This window comes from Hesperophylax consimilis, chromosome 20 (assembly GCF_061612785.1).
Source record: "Hesperophylax consimilis isolate HC1 chromosome 20, BYU_Hcon_1.0, whole genome shotgun sequence".
Classification (NCBI taxonomy): domain Eukaryota; kingdom Metazoa; phylum Arthropoda; class Insecta; order Trichoptera; family Limnephilidae; genus Hesperophylax; species Hesperophylax consimilis.
In genome coordinates, this window is record NC_142855.1 from 22,255,406 (window position 1) to 22,272,969 (window position 17,564).

Here is a 17,564-nt window from a genome sequence, read left to right on the forward strand (position 1 = left end):
TTAATAATGAACGTAGAGTCTCTTGCTATTTAACTTGATATTAATGTAATTTAATAGATGAGTATTTTGATAATTAAACTCAATAAATTTTGTTCTCAGCATTCACGCAATTCTTTGATTTCTGATTCCCTTATTTAATATTGTGCAACACATGAGTTTTATGTTTACACACTTTTCAGAAATTACACACCAATAAATCTCGGTACAAGGTGACTACGGACTGCCATTTCAAGTAGCATTTGGATTTTAAACATAGTTTCTTGCCAGGGCGATACTGAGAGTATCTAGTACTTTGAACGATTCTGTATTGAAGAGAAGTAGATAGTGGAGGGAAAGGGATCAGGTGACTGCGGACTGCCATTTCAAGTAGCATTTGGATTTTAAACATAGTTTCTTGCCAGGGCGATACTGAGAGTATCTAGTACTTTGAACGATTCTGTATTGAAGAGAAGTAGATAGTGGAGGGAAAGGAAGGGATCAGGTGACTACGGACTGCCATTTCAAGTAGCATTTGGATTTTAAACATAGTTTCTTGCCAGGGCGATACTGAGAGTATCTAGTACTTTGAACGATTCTGTATTGAAGAGAAGTAGATAGTGGAGGGAAAGGAAGGGATCAGGTGACTGCGGACTGCCATTTCAAGTAGCATTTGGATTTTAAACATAGTTTCTTGCCAGGGCGATACTGAGAGTATCTAGTACTTTGAACGATTCTGTATTGAAGAGAAGTAGATAGTGGAGGGAAAGGAAGGGATCAGGTGACTACGGACTGCCATTTCAAGTAGCATTTGGATTTTAAACATAGTTTCTTGCCAGGGCGATACTGAGAGTATCTAGTACTTTGAACGATTCTGTATTGAAGAGAAGTAGATAGTGGAGGGAAAGGAAGGGATCAGGTGACTACGGACTGCCATTTCAAGTAGCATTTGGATTTTAAACATAGTTTCTTGCCAGGGCGATACTGAGAGTATCTAGTACTTTGAACGATTCTGTATTGAAGAGAAGTAGATAGTGGAGGGAAAGGAAAGGGATCAGGTGACTGCGGACTGCCATTTCAAGTAGCATTTGGATTTTAAACATAGTTTCTTGCCAGGGCGATACTGAGAGTATCTAGTACTTTGAACGATTCTGTATTGAAGAGAAGTAGATAGTGGAGGGAAAGGAAGGGATCAGGTGACTACGGACTGCCATTTCAAGTAGCATTTGGATTTTAAACATAGTTTCTTGCCAGGGCGATACTGAGAGTATCTAGTACTTTGAACGATTCTGTATTGAAGAGAAGTAGATAGTGGAGGGAAAGGAAGGGATCAGGTGACTACGGACTGCCATTTCAAGTAGCATTTGGATTTTAAACATAGTTTCTTGCCAGGGCGATACTGAGAGTATCTAGTACTTTGAACGATTCTGTATTGAAGAGAAGTAGATAGTGGAGGGAAAGGAAGGGATCAGGTGACTACGGACTGCCATTTCAAGTAGCATTTGGATTTTATACATAGTTTCTTGCCAGGGCGATACTGAGAGTATCTAGTACTTTGAACGATTCTGTATTGAAGAGAAGTAGATAGTGGAGGGAAAGGAAGGGATCAGGTGACTGCGGACTGCCATTTCAAGTAGCATTTGGATTTTAAACATAGTTTCTTGCCAGGGCGATACTGAGAGTATCTAGTACTTTGAACGATTCTGTATTGAAGAGAAGTAGATAGTGGAGGGAAAGGAAGGGATCAGGTGACTACGGACTGCCATTTCAAGTAGCATTTGGATTTTAAACATAGTTTCTTGCCAGGGCGATACTGAGAGTATCTAGTACTTTGAACGATTCTGTATTGAAGAGAAGTAGATAGTGGAGGGAAAGGGATCAGGTGACTGCGGACTGCCATTTCAAGTAGCATTTGGATTTTAAACATAGTTTCTTGCCAGGGCGATACTGAGAGTATCTAGTACTTTGAACGATTCTGTATTGAAGAGAAGTAGATAGTGGAGGGAAAGGAAGGGATCAGGTGACTACGGACTGCCATTTCAAGTAGCATTTGGATTTTAAACATAGTTTCTTGCCAGGGCGATACTGAGAGTATCTAGTACTTTGAACGATTCTGTATTGAAGAGAAGTAGATAGTGGAGGGAAAGGAAGGGATCAGGTGACTACGGACTGCCATTTCAAGTAGCATTTGGATTTTAAACATAGTTTCTTGCCAGGGCGATACTGAGAGTATCTAGTACTTTGAACGATTCTGTATTGAAGAGAAGTAGATAGTGGAGGGAAAGGGATCAGGTGACTGCGGACTGCCATTTCAAGTAGCATTTGGATTTTAAACATAGTTTCTTGCCAGGGCGATACTGAGAGTATCTAGTACTTTGAACGATTCTGTATTGAAGAGAAGTAGATAGTGGAGGGAAAGGAAGGGATCAGGTGACTACGGACTGCCATTTCAAGTAGCATTTGGATTTTAAACATAGTTTCTTGCCAGGGCGATACTGAGAGTATCTAGTACTTTGAACGATTCTGTATTGAAGAGAAGTAGATAGTGGAGGGAAAGGAAGGGATCAGGTGACTACGGACTGCCATTTCAAGTAGCATTTGGATTTTAAACATAGTTTCTTGCCAGGGCGATACTGAGAGTATCTAGTACTTTGAACGATTCTGTATTGAAGAGAAGTAGATAGTGGAGGGAAAGGGATCAGGTGACTACGGACTGCCATTTCAAGTAGCATTTGGATATTAAACATAGTTTCTTGCCAGGGCGATACTGAGAGTATCTAGTACTTTGAACGATTCTGTATTGAAGAGAAGTAGATAGTGGAGGGAAAGGAAGGGATCAGGTGACTACGGACTGCCATTTCAAGTAGCATTTGGATTTTAAACATAGTTTCTTGCCAGGGCGATACTGAGAGTATCTAGTACTTTGAACGATTCTGTATTGAAGAGAAGTAGATAGTGGAGGGAAAGGAAGGGATCAGGTGACTACGGACTGCCATTTCAAGTAGCATTTGGATTTTAAACATAGTTTCTTGCCAGGGCGATACTGAGAGTATCTAGTACTTTGAACGATTCTGTATTGAAGAGAAGTAGATAGTGGAGGGAAAGGAAGGGATCAGGTGACTACGGACTGCCATTTCAAGTAGCATTTGGATTTTAAACATAGTTTCTTGCCAGGGCGATACTGAGAGTATCTAGTACTTTGAACGATTCTGTATTGAAGAGAAGTAGATAGTGGAGGGAAAGGAAGGGATCAGGTGACTACGGACTGCCATTTCAAGTAGCATTTGGATTTTAAACATAGTTTCTTGCCAGGGCGATACTGAGAGTATCTAGTACTTTGAACGATTCTGTATTGAAGAGAAGTAGATAGTGGAGGGAAAGGGATCAGGTGACTACGGACTGCCATTTCAAGTAGCATTTGGATTTTAAACATAGTTTCTTGCCAGGGCGATACTGAGAGTATCTAGTACTTTGAACGATTCTGTATTGAAGAGAAGTAGATAGTGGAGGGAAAGGAAGGGATCAGGTGACTACGGACTGCCATTTCAAGTAGCATTTGGATTTTAAACATAGTTTCTTGCCAGGGCGATACTGAGAGTATCTAGTACTTTGAACGATTCTGTATTGAAGAGAAGTAGATAGTGGAGGGAAAGGAAGGGATCAGGTGACTACGGACTGCCATTTCAAGTAGCATTTGGATTTTAAACATAGTTTCTTGCCAGGGCGATACTGAGAGTATCTAGTACTTTGAACGATTCTGTATTGAAGAGAAGTAGATAGTGGAGGGAAAGGAAGGGATCAGGTGACTACGGACTGCCATTTCAAGTAGCATTTGGATTTTAAACATAGTTTCTTGCCAGGGCGATACTGAGAGTATCTAGTACTTTGAACGATTCTGTATTGAAGAGAAGTAGATAGTGGAGGGAAAGGAAGGGATCAGGTGACTACGGACTGCCATTTCAGGTAGCATTTGGATTTTAAACATAGTTTCTTGCCAGGGCGATACTGAGAGTATCTAGTACTTTGAACGATTCTGTATTGAAGAGAAGTAGATAGTGGAGGGAAAGGAAGGGATCAGGTGACTACGGACTGCCATTTCAAGTAGCATTTGGATTTTAAACATAGTTTCTTGCCAGGGCGATACTGAGAGTATCTAGTACTTTGAACGATTCTGTATTGAAGAGAAGTAGATAGTGGAGGGAAAGGAAGGGATCAGGTGACTACGGACTGCCATTTCAAGTAGCATTTGGATTTTAAACATAGTTTCTTGCCAGGGCGATACTGAGAGTATCTAGTACTTTGAACGATTCTGTATTGAAGAGAAGTAGATAGTGGAGGGAAAGGAAGGGATCAGGTGACTACGGACTGCCATTTCAAGTAGCATTTGGATTTTAAACATAGTTTCTTGCCAGGGCGATACTGAGAGTATCTAGTACTTTGAACGATTCTGTATTGAAGAGAAGTAGATAGTGGAGGGAAAGGAAGGGATCAGGTGACTACGGACTGCCATTTCAAGTAGCATTTGGATTTTAAACATAGTTTCTTGCCAGGGCGATACTGAGAGTATCTAGTACTTTGAACGATTCTGTATTGAAGAGAAGTAGATAGTGGAGGGAAAGGGATCAGGTGACTACGGACTGCCATTTCAAGTAGCATTTGGATATTAAACATAGTTTCTTGCCAGGGCGATACTGAGAGTATCTAGTACTTTGAACGATTCTGTATTGAAGAGAAGTAGATAGTGGAGGGAAAGGAAGGGATCAGGTGACTACGGACTGCCATTTCAAGTAGCATTTGGATTTTAAACATAGTTTCTTGCCAGGGCGATACTGAGAGTATCTAGTACTTTGAACGATTCTGTATTGAAGAGAAGTAGATAGTGGAGGGAAAGGAAGGGATCAGGTGACTACGGACTGCCATTTCAAGTAGCATTTGGATTTTAAACATAGTTTCTTGCCAGGGCGATACTGAGAGTATCTAGTACTTTGAACGATTCTGTATTGAAGAGAAGTAGATAGTGGAGGGAAAGGAAGGGATCAGGTGACTACGGACTGCCATTTCAAGTAGCATTTGGATTTTAAACATAGTTTCTTGCCAGGGCGATACTGAGAGTATCTAGTACTTTGAACGATTCTGTATTGAAGAGAAGTAGATAGTGGAGGGAAAGGGATCAGGTGACTGCGGACTGCCATTTCAAGTAGCATTTGGATTTTAAACATAGTTTCTTGCCACGGCGATACTGAGAGTATCTAGTACTTTGAACGATTCTGTATTGAAGAGAAGTAGATAGTGGAGGGAAAGGAAGGGATCAGGTTGTAACGATTTGAAACTACTCGCCCCGTTGTCAAGCGCTTGGAAGAACTAATTAACTCAAGAAGCGTGCAATTGTGAACACAGCCACGGCCGGGTACTTAATCATAGACATCTGAGATTGCAAGCCAGTTCTAGGGAATTCGGACAACTGTCAGGACGTACGTCACGGAACAGATTCCAGAGAGATTTGCGCCATTAAAAACGTGAGCGATTGTCATCATGCTAATTAGATTTTACAAAATGGTTTACTTTAAATAATATAAATTTGTTCTTCACAAGATATTTGGGAAGAGCTGGCGCCCTATATAATCAAGCAGGAATAATATTTGAGATGTGAAACTTATCCTTTTAATTTTTACTACCCGCAGATTAACATTTTAGTATTGTATCTTCGCATCACTAGTCAGATTTTGTTTAACGATCTGAACATGCCCTGATCTTAATAATGAACGTAGAGTCTCTTGCTATTTAACTTGATATTAATGTAATTTAATAGATGAGTATTTTGATAATTAAACTCAATAAATTTTGTTCTCAGCATTCACGCAATTCTTTGATTTCTGATTCCCTTATTTAATATTGTGCAACACATGAGTTTTATGTTTACACACTTTTCAGAAATTACACACCAATAAATCTCGGTACATTTGGCCTCCCAACGTGGTTTAAACCTAGTGATGTGTTATTTTGTGGGTAGGATGTAAATTTGTGCTCAATGTTTTTTAGTGTAGTTAAAAATCTCAAGTGTTAATCTTGCTAATTTGTGAATTTATGATGACAGTCGCTCGCGGTTTTGATGCTCCGGGGATCTGTTTCGTGATGATATTCCATTAAATAATCATTCTACAAATTTTATATATTTGAGTGTCCCCTCTAGAACTCTAGCGCTCTGCGTTTTTCACTGTTTATTGACTTACAGTACGCTGTAGTCAAATTTTTTTTTTTTTTGGTACGAGGCAAGATTATTGTCGTCGTGTATATTTGGTAGTGCTTATTTTATCCATTTGGGTTTTTTTTTTCTTTTTGGATTCACATTTTATGTTGTTTTTTATCTTTACAAATTAGAATAAAAATAAATATAAATTAATTAAATAGAGAGATTTGAAATCCTCAACACAAAAAAATGCATGTGGCATATGCCAACGTCGGTTTACTTTTAATTTTATTTTAAAGATAATAAAGCTTCCTTCTTCGGGTTGCGGGGGCCATTCTTGAGCTCGGAATGACCTCAACAAGTCGAACTAGCATTCGATAATTCAATCAATACCTTGTTCTTGATCGAATCGTGGAATGTTAATTGGTTCTTTATTCTTAGAGATTTACAAAATAGAATAAGAATAATTCAATCTTACTGCTAATTTCATCATCGGATTACATTTTAACTGAAAATTTAAATTTTGATTTATACTATACTACAATGGGGTATTACAGAATTTGTTTATTCACAAGCTAATTTATGTCTCAAATTTTATCAATATCAAAAACAAAACTTATTTTCACTCAGATCTATAGGAAAGATAATAATGTTCATCTTCATATAGAAATCTTAATATCTATTTCACAGTTAACAGCTTAAATTTTTAAACTTTGAAATAACTTGTTAGTAAAATTATAATAAAATTTATTTATAAAGATATTTAAAATATCATTCTATTTTAGAGGAGTGACATCTAGGTGGGCTGTTTTGAAACTTCAATTTATAACTTTATAACTAAACAATCAGTTCTAACTTAAATTTTTTTCTAATTTTCATCAGTAAACCATTTTATAGTATAGCTTAGTCTTCGCAACATCAAGAATTAACATCAACGTTAAATCGCAATCATCACTACAAATTCAAGACCTTAACATATACTGCCCGGTGGAATTCATTGCTGCTTTTGGCCAAAACAATTACAATCTACATGGAAGGAAGAACTTCATATTCATATGGACATCTTTATACAAAATGGACCTGTCATCTGCACTGGACAATATCAAGAAGACTATCAAAATTGAACTTCAACTTTCTTCTTCTACATTGATCTTCGGCTTTCATCTGTACACTCTTTGGATGCTCATCCCAGCAGTTTCAAAATTCATCATGGCCAGATTAGGAGGAGGAGTTTCGCCTTCATACAATCACCAAACAAACCTCTAAGCTGATAATCACCACTTCTGCCTTCAAGACCTGGACCCTGTACGTGACCTTCATATTGGATACAAATTACCTGGTTTCAAGGATACATTCTGAAATCAATTCTTCCAGAGCATATCACCTATTGGCATGATCAGCAAGCTTCCTGTCTTGAGATGTGTAAAGGCGCCAGGAGGGCCTCAAATTTCCTTGGAAATTTTTTTTGGAGGGAAGGGAGTAATGTAACGATTTGAAACTACTCGCCCCGTTGTCAAGCGCTTGGAAGAACTAATTAACTCAAGAAGCGTGCAATTGTGAACACAGCCACGGCCGGGTACTTAATCATAGACATCTGAGATTGCAAGCCAGTTCTAGGGAATTCGGACAACTGTCAGGACGTACGTCACGGAACAGATTCCAGAGAGATTTGCGCCATTAAAAACGTGAGCGATTGTCATCATGCTAATTAGATTTTACAAAATGGTTTACTTTAAATAATATAAATTTGTTCTTCACAAGATATTTGGGAAGAGCTGGCGCCCTATATAATCAAGCAGGAATAATATTTGAGATGTGAAACTTATCCTTTTAATTTTTACTACCCGCAGATTAACATTTTAGTATTGTATCTTCGCATCACTAGTCAGATTTTGTTTAACGATCTGAACATGCCCTGATCTTAATAATGAACGTAGAGTCTCTTGCTATTTAACTTGATATTAATGTAATTTAATAGATGAGTATTTTGATAATTAAACTCAATAAATTTTGTTCTCAGCATTCACGCAATTCTTTGATTTCTGATTCCCTTATTTAATATTGTGCAACACATGAGTTTTATGTTTACACACTTTTCAGAAATTACACACCAATAAATCTCGGTACAAGGTGACTACGGACTGCCATTTCAAGTAGCATTTGGATTTTAAACATAGTTTCTTGCCAGGGCGATACTGAGAGTATCTAGTACTTTGAACGATTCTGTATTGAAGAGAAGTAGATAGTGGAGGGAAAGGGATCAGGTGACTGCGGACTGCCATTTCAAGTAGCATTTGGATTTTAAACATAGTTTCTTGCCAGGGCGATACTGAGAGTATCTAGTACTTTGAACGATTCTGTATTGAAGAGAAGTAGATAGTGGAGGGAAAGGAAGGGATCAGGTGACTACGGACTGCCATTTCAAGTAGCATTTGGATTTTAAACATAGTTTCTTGCCAGGGCGATACTGAGAGTATCTAGTACTTTGAACGATTCTGTATTGAAGAGAAGTAGATAGTGGAGGGAAAGGAAGGGATCAGGTGACTGCGGACTGCCATTTCAAGTAGCATTTGGATTTTAAACATAGTTTCTTGCCAGGGCGATACTGAGAGTATCTAGTACTTTGAACGATTCTGTATTGAAGAGAAGTAGATAGTGGAGGGAAAGGAAGGGATCAGGTGACTACGGACTGCCATTTCAAGTAGCATTTGGATTTTAAACATAGTTTCTTGCCAGGGCGATACTGAGAGTATCTAGTACTTTGAACGATTCTGTATTGAAGAGAAGTAGATAGTGGAGGGAAAGGAAGGGATCAGGTGACTACGGACTGCCATTTCAAGTAGCATTTGGATTTTAAACATAGTTTCTTGCCAGGGCGATACTGAGAGTATCTAGTACTTTGAACGATTCTGTATTGAAGAGAAGTAGATAGTGGAGGGAAAGGAAGGGATCAGGTGACTACGGACTGCCATTTCAAGTAGCATTTGGATTTTAAACATAGTTTCTTGCCAGGGCGATACTGAGAGTATCTAGTACTTTGAACGATTCTGTATTGAAGAGAAGTAGATAGTGGAGGGAAAGGAAGGGATCAGGTGACTACGGACTGCCATTTCAAGTAGCATTTGGATTTTAAACATAGTTTCTTGCCAGGGCGATACTGAGAGTATCTAGTACTTTGAACGATTCTGTATTGAAGAGAAGTAGATAGTGGAGGGAAAGGAAGGGATCAGGTGACTACGGACTGCCATTTCAAGTAGCATTTGGATTTTAAACATAGTTTCTTGCCAGGGCGATACTGAGAGTATCTAGTACTTTGAACGATTCTGTATTGAAGAGAAGTAGATAGTGGAGGGAAAGGAAGGGATCAGGTGACTACGGACTGCCATTTCAAGTAGCATTTGGATTTTAAACATAGTTTCTTGCCAGGGCGATACTGAGAGTATCTAGTACTTTGAACGATTCTGTATTGAAGAGAAGTAGATAGTGGAGGGAAAGGAAGGGATCAGGTGACTACGGACTGCCATTTCAAGTAGCATTTGGATTTTAAACATAGTTTCTTGCCAGGGCGATACTGAGAGTATCTAGTACTTTGAACGATTCTGTATTGAAGAGAAGTAGATAGTGGAGGGAAAGGGATCAGGTGACTACGGACTGCCATTTCAAGTAGCATTTGGATTTTAAACATAGTTTCTTGCCAGGGCGATACTGAGAGTATCTAGTACTTTGAACGATTCTGTATTGAAGAGAAGTAGATAGTGGAGGGAAAGGAAGGGATCAGGTGACTGCGGACTGCCATTTCAAGTAGCATTTGGATTTTAAACATAGTTTCTTGCCAGGGCGATACTGAGAGTATCTAGTACTTTGAACGATTCTGTATTGAAGAGAAGTTGATAGTGGAGGGAAAGATAGTGGGATCAGGTGACTGCGGACTGCCATTTCAAGTAGCATTTGGATTTTAAACATAGTTTCTTGCCAGGGCGATACTGAGAGTATCTAGTACTTTGAACGATTCTGTATTGAAGAGAAGTAGATAGTGGAGGGAAAGGGATCAGGTGACTGCGGACTGCCATTTCAAGTAGCATTTGGATTTTAAACATAGTTTCTTGCCAGGGCGATACTGAGAGTATCTAGTACTTTGAACGATTCTGTATTGAAGAGAAGTAGATAGTGGAGGGAAAGGGATCAGGTGACTGCGGACTGCCATTTCAAGTAGCATTTGGATTTTAAACATAGTTTCTTGCCAGGGCGATACTGAGAGTATCTAGTACTTTGAACGATTCTGTATTGAAGAGAAGTAGATAGTGGAGGGAAAGGAAGGGATCAGGTGACTACGGACTGCCATTTCAAGTAGCATTTGGATTTTAAACATAGTTTCTTGCCAGGGCGATACTGAGAGTATCTAGTACTTTGAACGATTCTGTATTGAAGAGAAGTAGATAGTGGAGGGAAAGGAAGGGATCAGGTGACTACGGACTGCCATTTCAAGTAGCATTTGGATTTTAAACATAGTTTCTTGCCAGGGCGATACTGAGAGTATCTAGTACTTTGAACGATTCTGTATTGAAGAGAAGTAGATAGTGGAGGGAAAGGGATCAGGTGACTACGGACTGCCATTTCAAGTAGCATTTGGATATTAAACATAGTTTCTTGCCAGGGCGATACTGAGAGTATCTAGTACTTTGAACGATTCTGTATTGAAGAGAAGTAGATAGTGGAGGGAAAGGAAGGGATCAGGTGACTACGGACTGCCATTTCAAGTAGCATTTGGATTTTAAACATAGTTTCTTGCCAGGGCGATACTGAGAGTATCTAGTACTTTGAACGATTCTGTATTGAAGAGAAGTAGATAGTGGAGGGAAAGGAAGGGATCAGGTGACTACGGACTGCCATTTCAAGTAGCATTTGGATTTTAAACATAGTTTCTTGCCAGGGCGATACTGAGAGTATCTAGTACTTTGAACGATTCTGTATTGAAGAGAAGTAGATAGTGGAGGGAAAGGAAGGGATCAGGTGACTACGGACTGCCATTTCAAGTAGCATTTGGATTTTAAACATAGTTTCTTGCCAGGGCGATACTGAGAGTATCTAGTACTTTGAACGATTCTGTATTGAAGAGAAGTAGATAGTGGAGGGAAAGGAAGGGATCAGGTGACTACGGACTGCCATTTCAAGTAGCATTTGGATTTTAAACATAGTTTCTTGCCAGGGCGATACTGAGAGTATCTAGTACTTTGAACGATTCTGTATTGAAGAGAAGTAGATAGTGGAGGGAAAGGGATCAGGTGACTACGGACTGCCATTTCAAGTAGCATTTGGATTTTAAACATAGTTTCTTGCCAGGGCGATACTGAGAGTATCTAGTACTTTGAACGATTCTGTATTGAAGAGAAGTAGATAGTGGAGGGAAAGGAAGGGATCAGGTGACTACGGACTGCCATTTCAAGTAGCATTTGGATTTTAAACATAGTTTCTTGCCAGGGCGATACTGAGAGTATCTAGTACTTTGAACGATTCTGTATTGAAGAGAAGTAGATAGTGGAGGGAAAGGAAGGGATCAGGTGACTACGGACTGCCATTTCAAGTAGCATTTGGATTTTAAACATAGTTTCTTGCCAGGGCGATACTGAGAGTATCTAGTACTTTGAACGATTCTGTATTGAAGAGAAGTAGATAGTGGAGGGAAAGGAAGGGATCAGGTGACTACGGACTGCCATTTCAAGTAGCATTTGGATTTTAAACATAGTTTCTTGCCAGGGCGATACTGAGAGTATCTAGTACTTTGAACGATTCTGTATTGAAGAGAAGTAGATAGTGGAGGGAAAGGAAGGGATCAGGTGACTACGGACTGCCATTTCAGGTAGCATTTGGATTTTAAACATAGTTTCTTGCCAGGGCGATACTGAGAGTATCTAGTACTTTGAACGATTCTGTATTGAAGAGAAGTAGATAGTGGAGGGAAAGGAAGGGATCAGGTGACTACGGACTGCCATTTCAAGTAGCATTTGGATTTTAAACATAGTTTCTTGCCAGGGCGATACTGAGAGTATCTAGTACTTTGAACGATTCTGTATTGAAGAGAAGTAGATAGTGGAGGGAAAGGAAGGGATCAGGTGACTACGGACTGCCATTTCAAGTAGCATTTGGATTTTAAACATAGTTTCTTGCCAGGGCGATACTGAGAGTATCTAGTACTTTGAACGATTCTGTATTGAAGAGAAGTAGATAGTGGAGGGAAAGGAAGGGATCAGGTGACTACGGACTGCCATTTCAAGTAGCATTTGGATTTTAAACATAGTTTCTTGCCAGGGCGATACTGAGAGTATCTAGTACTTTGAACGATTCTGTATTGAAGAGAAGTAGATAGTGGAGGGAAAGGAAGGGATCAGGTGACTACGGACTGCCATTTCAAGTAGCATTTGGATTTTAAACATAGTTTCTTGCCAGGGCGATACTGAGAGTATCTAGTACTTTGAACGATTCTGTATTGAAGAGAAGTAGATAGTGGAGGGAAAGGGATCAGGTGACTACGGACTGCCATTTCAAGTAGCATTTGGATATTAAACATAGTTTCTTGCCAGGGCGATACTGAGAGTATCTAGTACTTTGAACGATTCTGTATTGAAGAGAAGTAGATAGTGGAGGGAAAGGAAGGGATCAGGTGACTACGGACTGCCATTTCAAGTAGCATTTGGATTTTAAACATAGTTTCTTGCCAGGGCGATACTGAGAGTATCTAGTACTTTGAACGATTCTGTATTGAAGAGAAGTAGATAGTGGAGGGAAAGGAAGGGATCAGGTGACTACGGACTGCCATTTCAAGTAGCATTTGGATTTTAAACATAGTTTCTTGCCAGGGCGATACTGAGAGTATCTAGTACTTTGAACGATTCTGTATTGAAGAGAAGTAGATAGTGGAGGGAAAGGAAGGGATCAGGTGACTACGGACTGCCATTTCAAGTAGCATTTGGATTTTAAACATAGTTTCTTGCCAGGGCGATACTGAGAGTATCTAGTACTTTGAACGATTCTGTATTGAAGAGAAGTAGATAGTGGAGGGAAAGGGATCAGGTGACTGCGGACTGCCATTTCAAGTAGCATTTGGATTTTAAACATAGTTTCTTGCCACGGCGATACTGAGAGTATCTAGTACTTTGAACGATTCTGTATTGAAGAGAAGTAGATAGTGGAGGGAAAGGAAGGGATCAGGTGACTACGGACTGCCATTTCAAGTAGCATTTGGATTTTAAACATAGTTTCTTGCCAGGGCGATACTGAGAGTATCTAGTACTTTGAACGATTCTGTATTGAAGAGAAGTAGATAGTGGAGGGAAAGGAAGGGATCAGGTGACTGCGGACTGCCATTTCAAGTAGCATTTGGATTTTAAACATAGTTTCTTGCCAGGGCGATACTGAGAGTATCTAGTACTTTGAACGATTCTGTATTGAAGAGAAGTAGATAGTGGAGGGAAAGGAAGGGATCAGGTGACTACGGACTGCCATTTCAAGTAGCATTTGGATTTTAAACATAGTTTCTTGCCAGGGCGATACTGAGAGTATCTAGTACTTTGAACGATTCTGTATTGAAGAGAAGTTGATAGTGGAGGGAAAGATAGTGGGATCAGGTGACTGCGGACTGCCATTTCAAGTAGCATTTGGATTTTAAACATAGTTTCTTGCCAGGGCGATACTGAGAGTATCTAGTACTTTGAACGATTCTGTATTGAAGAGAAGTAGATAGTGGAGGGAAAGGAAGGGATCAGGTGACTACGGACTGCCATTTCAAGTAGCATTTGGATTTTAAACATAGTTTCTTGCCAGGGCGATACTGAGAGTATCTAGTACTTTGAACGATTCTGTATTGAAGAGAAGTAGATAGTGGAGGGAAAGGAAGGGATCAGGTGACTACGGACTGCCATTTCAAGTAGCATTTGGATTTTAAACATAGTTTCTTGCCAGGGCGATACTGAGAGTATCTAGTACTTTGAACGATTCTGTATTGAAGAGAAGTAGATAGTGGAGGGAAAGGAAGGGATCAGGTGACTACGGACTGCCATTTCAAGTAGCATTTGGATTTTAAACATAGTTTCTTGCCAGGGCGATACTGAGAGTATCTAGTACTTTGAACGATTCTGTATTGAAGAGAAGTAGATAGTGGAGGGAAAGGAAGGGATCAGGTGACTACGGACTGCCATTTCAAGTAGCATTTGGATTTTAAACATAGTTTCTTGCCAGGGCGATACTGAGAGTATCTAGTACTTTGAACGATTCTGTATTGAAGAGAAGTAGATAGTGGAGGGAAAGGGATCAGGTGACTACGGACTGCCATTTCAAGTAGCATTTGGATTTTAAACATAGTTTCTTGCCAGGGCGATACTGAGAGTATCTAGTACTTTGAACGATTCTGTATTGAAGAGAAGTAGATAGTGGAGGGAAAGGAAGGGATCAGGTGACTACGGACTGCCATTTCAAGTAGCATTTGGATTTTAAACATAGTTTCTTGCCAGGGCGATACTGAGAGTATCTAGTACTTTGAACGATTCTGTATTGAAGAGAAGTAGATAGTGGAGGGAAAGGAAGGGATCAGGTGACTACGGACTGCCATTTCAAGTAGCATTTGGATTTTAAACATAGTTTCTTGCCAGGGCGATACTGAGAGTATCTAGTACTTTGAACGATTCTGTATTGAAGAGAAGTAGATAGTGGAGGGAAAGGAAGGGATCAGGTGACTACGGACTGCCATTTCAAGTAGCATTTGGATTTTAAACATAGTTTCTTGCCAGGGCGATACTGAGAGTATCTAGTACTTTGAACGATTCTGTATTGAAGAGAAGTAGATAGTGGAGGGAAAGGAAGGGATCAGGTGACTACGGACTGCCATTTCAGGTAGCATTTGGATTTTAAACATAGTTTCTTGCCAGGGCGATACTGAGAGTATCTAGTACTTTGAACGATTCTGTATTGAAGAGAAGTAGATAGTGGAGGGAAAGGAAGGGATCAGGTGACTACGGACTGCCATTTCAAGTAGCATTTGGATTTTAAACATAGTTTCTTGCCAGGGCGATACTGAGAGTATCTAGTACTTTGAACGATTCTGTATTGAAGAGAAGTAGATAGTGGAGGGAAAGGAAGGGATCAGGTGACTACGGACTGCCATTTCAAGTAGCATTTGGATTTTAAACATAGTTTCTTGCCAGGGCGATACTGAGAGTATCTAGTACTTTGAACGATTCTGTATTGAAGAGAAGTAGATAGTGGAGGGAAAGGAAGGGATCAGGTGACTACGGACTGCCATTTCAAGTAGCATTTGGATTTTAAACATAGTTTCTTGCCAGGGCGATACTGAGAGTATCTAGTACTTTGAACGATTCTGTATTGAAGAGAAGTAGATAGTGGAGGGAAAGGAAGGGATCAGGTGACTACGGACTGCCATTTCAAGTAGCATTTGGATTTTAAACATAGTTTCTTGCCAGGGCGATACTGAGAGTATCTAGTACTTTGAACGATTCTGTATTGAAGAGAAGTAGATAGTGGAGGGAAAGGGATCAGGTGACTACGGACTGCCATTTCAAGTAGCATTTGGATATTAAACATAGTTTCTTGCCAGGGCGATACTGAGAGTATCTAGTACTTTGAACGATTCTGTATTGAAGAGAAGTAGATAGTGGAGGGAAAGGAAGGGATCAGGTGACTACGGACTGCCATTTCAAGTAGCATTTGGATTTTAAACATAGTTTCTTGCCAGGGCGATACTGAGAGTATCTAGTACTTTGAACGATTCTGTATTGAAGAGAAGTAGATAGTGGAGGGAAAGGAAGGGATCAGGTGACTACGGACTGCCATTTCAAGTAGCATTTGGATTTTAAACATAGTTTCTTGCCAGGGCGATACTGAGAGTATCTAGTACTTTGAACGATTCTGTATTGAAGAGAAGTAGATAGTGGAGGGAAAGGAAGGGATCAGGTGACTACGGACTGCCATTTCAAGTAGCATTTGGATTTTAAACATAGTTTCTTGCCAGGGCGATACTGAGAGTATCTAGTACTTTGAACGATTCTGTATTGAAGAGAAGTAGATAGTGGAGGGAAAGGGATCAGGTGACTGCGGACTGCCATTTCAAGTAGCATTTGGATTTTAAACATAGTTTCTTGCCACGGCGATACTGAGAGTATCTAGTACTTTGAACGATTCTGTATTGAAGAGAAGTAGATAGTGGAGGGAAAGGAAGGGATCAGGTGACTACGGACTGCCATTTCAAGTAGCATTTGGATTTTAAACATAGTTTCTTGCCAGGGCGATACTGAGAGTATCTAGTACTTTGAACGATTCTGTATTGAAGAGAAGTAGATAGTGGAGGGAAAGGGATCAGGTGACTACGGACTGCCATTTCAAGTAGCATTTGGATTTTAAACATAGTTTTTTGCCAGGGCGATACTGAGAGTATCTAGTACTTTGAACGATTCTGTATTGAAGAGAAGTAGATAGTGGAGGGAAAGGGAGGGATCAGGTGACTACGGACTGCCATTTCAAGTAGCATTTGGATTTTAAACATAGTTTCTTGCCAGGGCGATACTGAGAGTATCTAGTACTTTGAACGATTCTGTATTGAAGAGAAGTAGATAGTGGAGGGAAAGGGATCAGGTGACTACGGACTGCCATTTCAAGTAGCATTTGGATTTTAAACATAGTTTCTTGCCAGGGCGATACTGAGAGTATCTAGTACTTTGAACGATTCTGTATTGAAGAGAAGTAGATAGTGGAGGGAAAGGGAGGGATCAGGTGACTACGGACTGCCATTTCAAGTAGCATTTGGATTTTAAACATAGTTTCTTGCCAGGGCGATACTGAGAGTATCTAGTACTTTGAACGATTCTGTATTGAAGAGAAGTAGATAGTGGAGGGAAAGGGATCAGGTGACTACGGACTGCCATTTCAAGTAGCATTTGGATTTTAAACATAGTTTCTTGCCAGGGCGATACTGAGAGTATCTAGTACTTTGAACGATTCTGTATTGAAGAGAAGTAGATAGTGGAGGGAAAGGAAGGGATCAGGTGACTACGGACTGCCATTTGAAGTAGCATTTGGATTTTAAACATAGTTTCTTGCCAGGGCGATACTGACAGTATCTAGTTCTTTGAACGATGTACAAAAATATACAACGTGCTATGATTTTATTTATTTATTGTCTTGTACAGATTGCATTAAACTTTATTTCCTTGCGCATGGTTTTGTATCAGTCACCTCTCTGACCTCGAGCTCTGGGTCCGATACAAGGAGGTTATCACTAATCTTGTATTCGCATTGAAATAACAATATTATTCCTCCCATAATTCATGACTTCATTTGGTATTTCAGTCATATTTATCAGTCTAACTAACATCAATAGCAGCTGGGAAAACCAGTG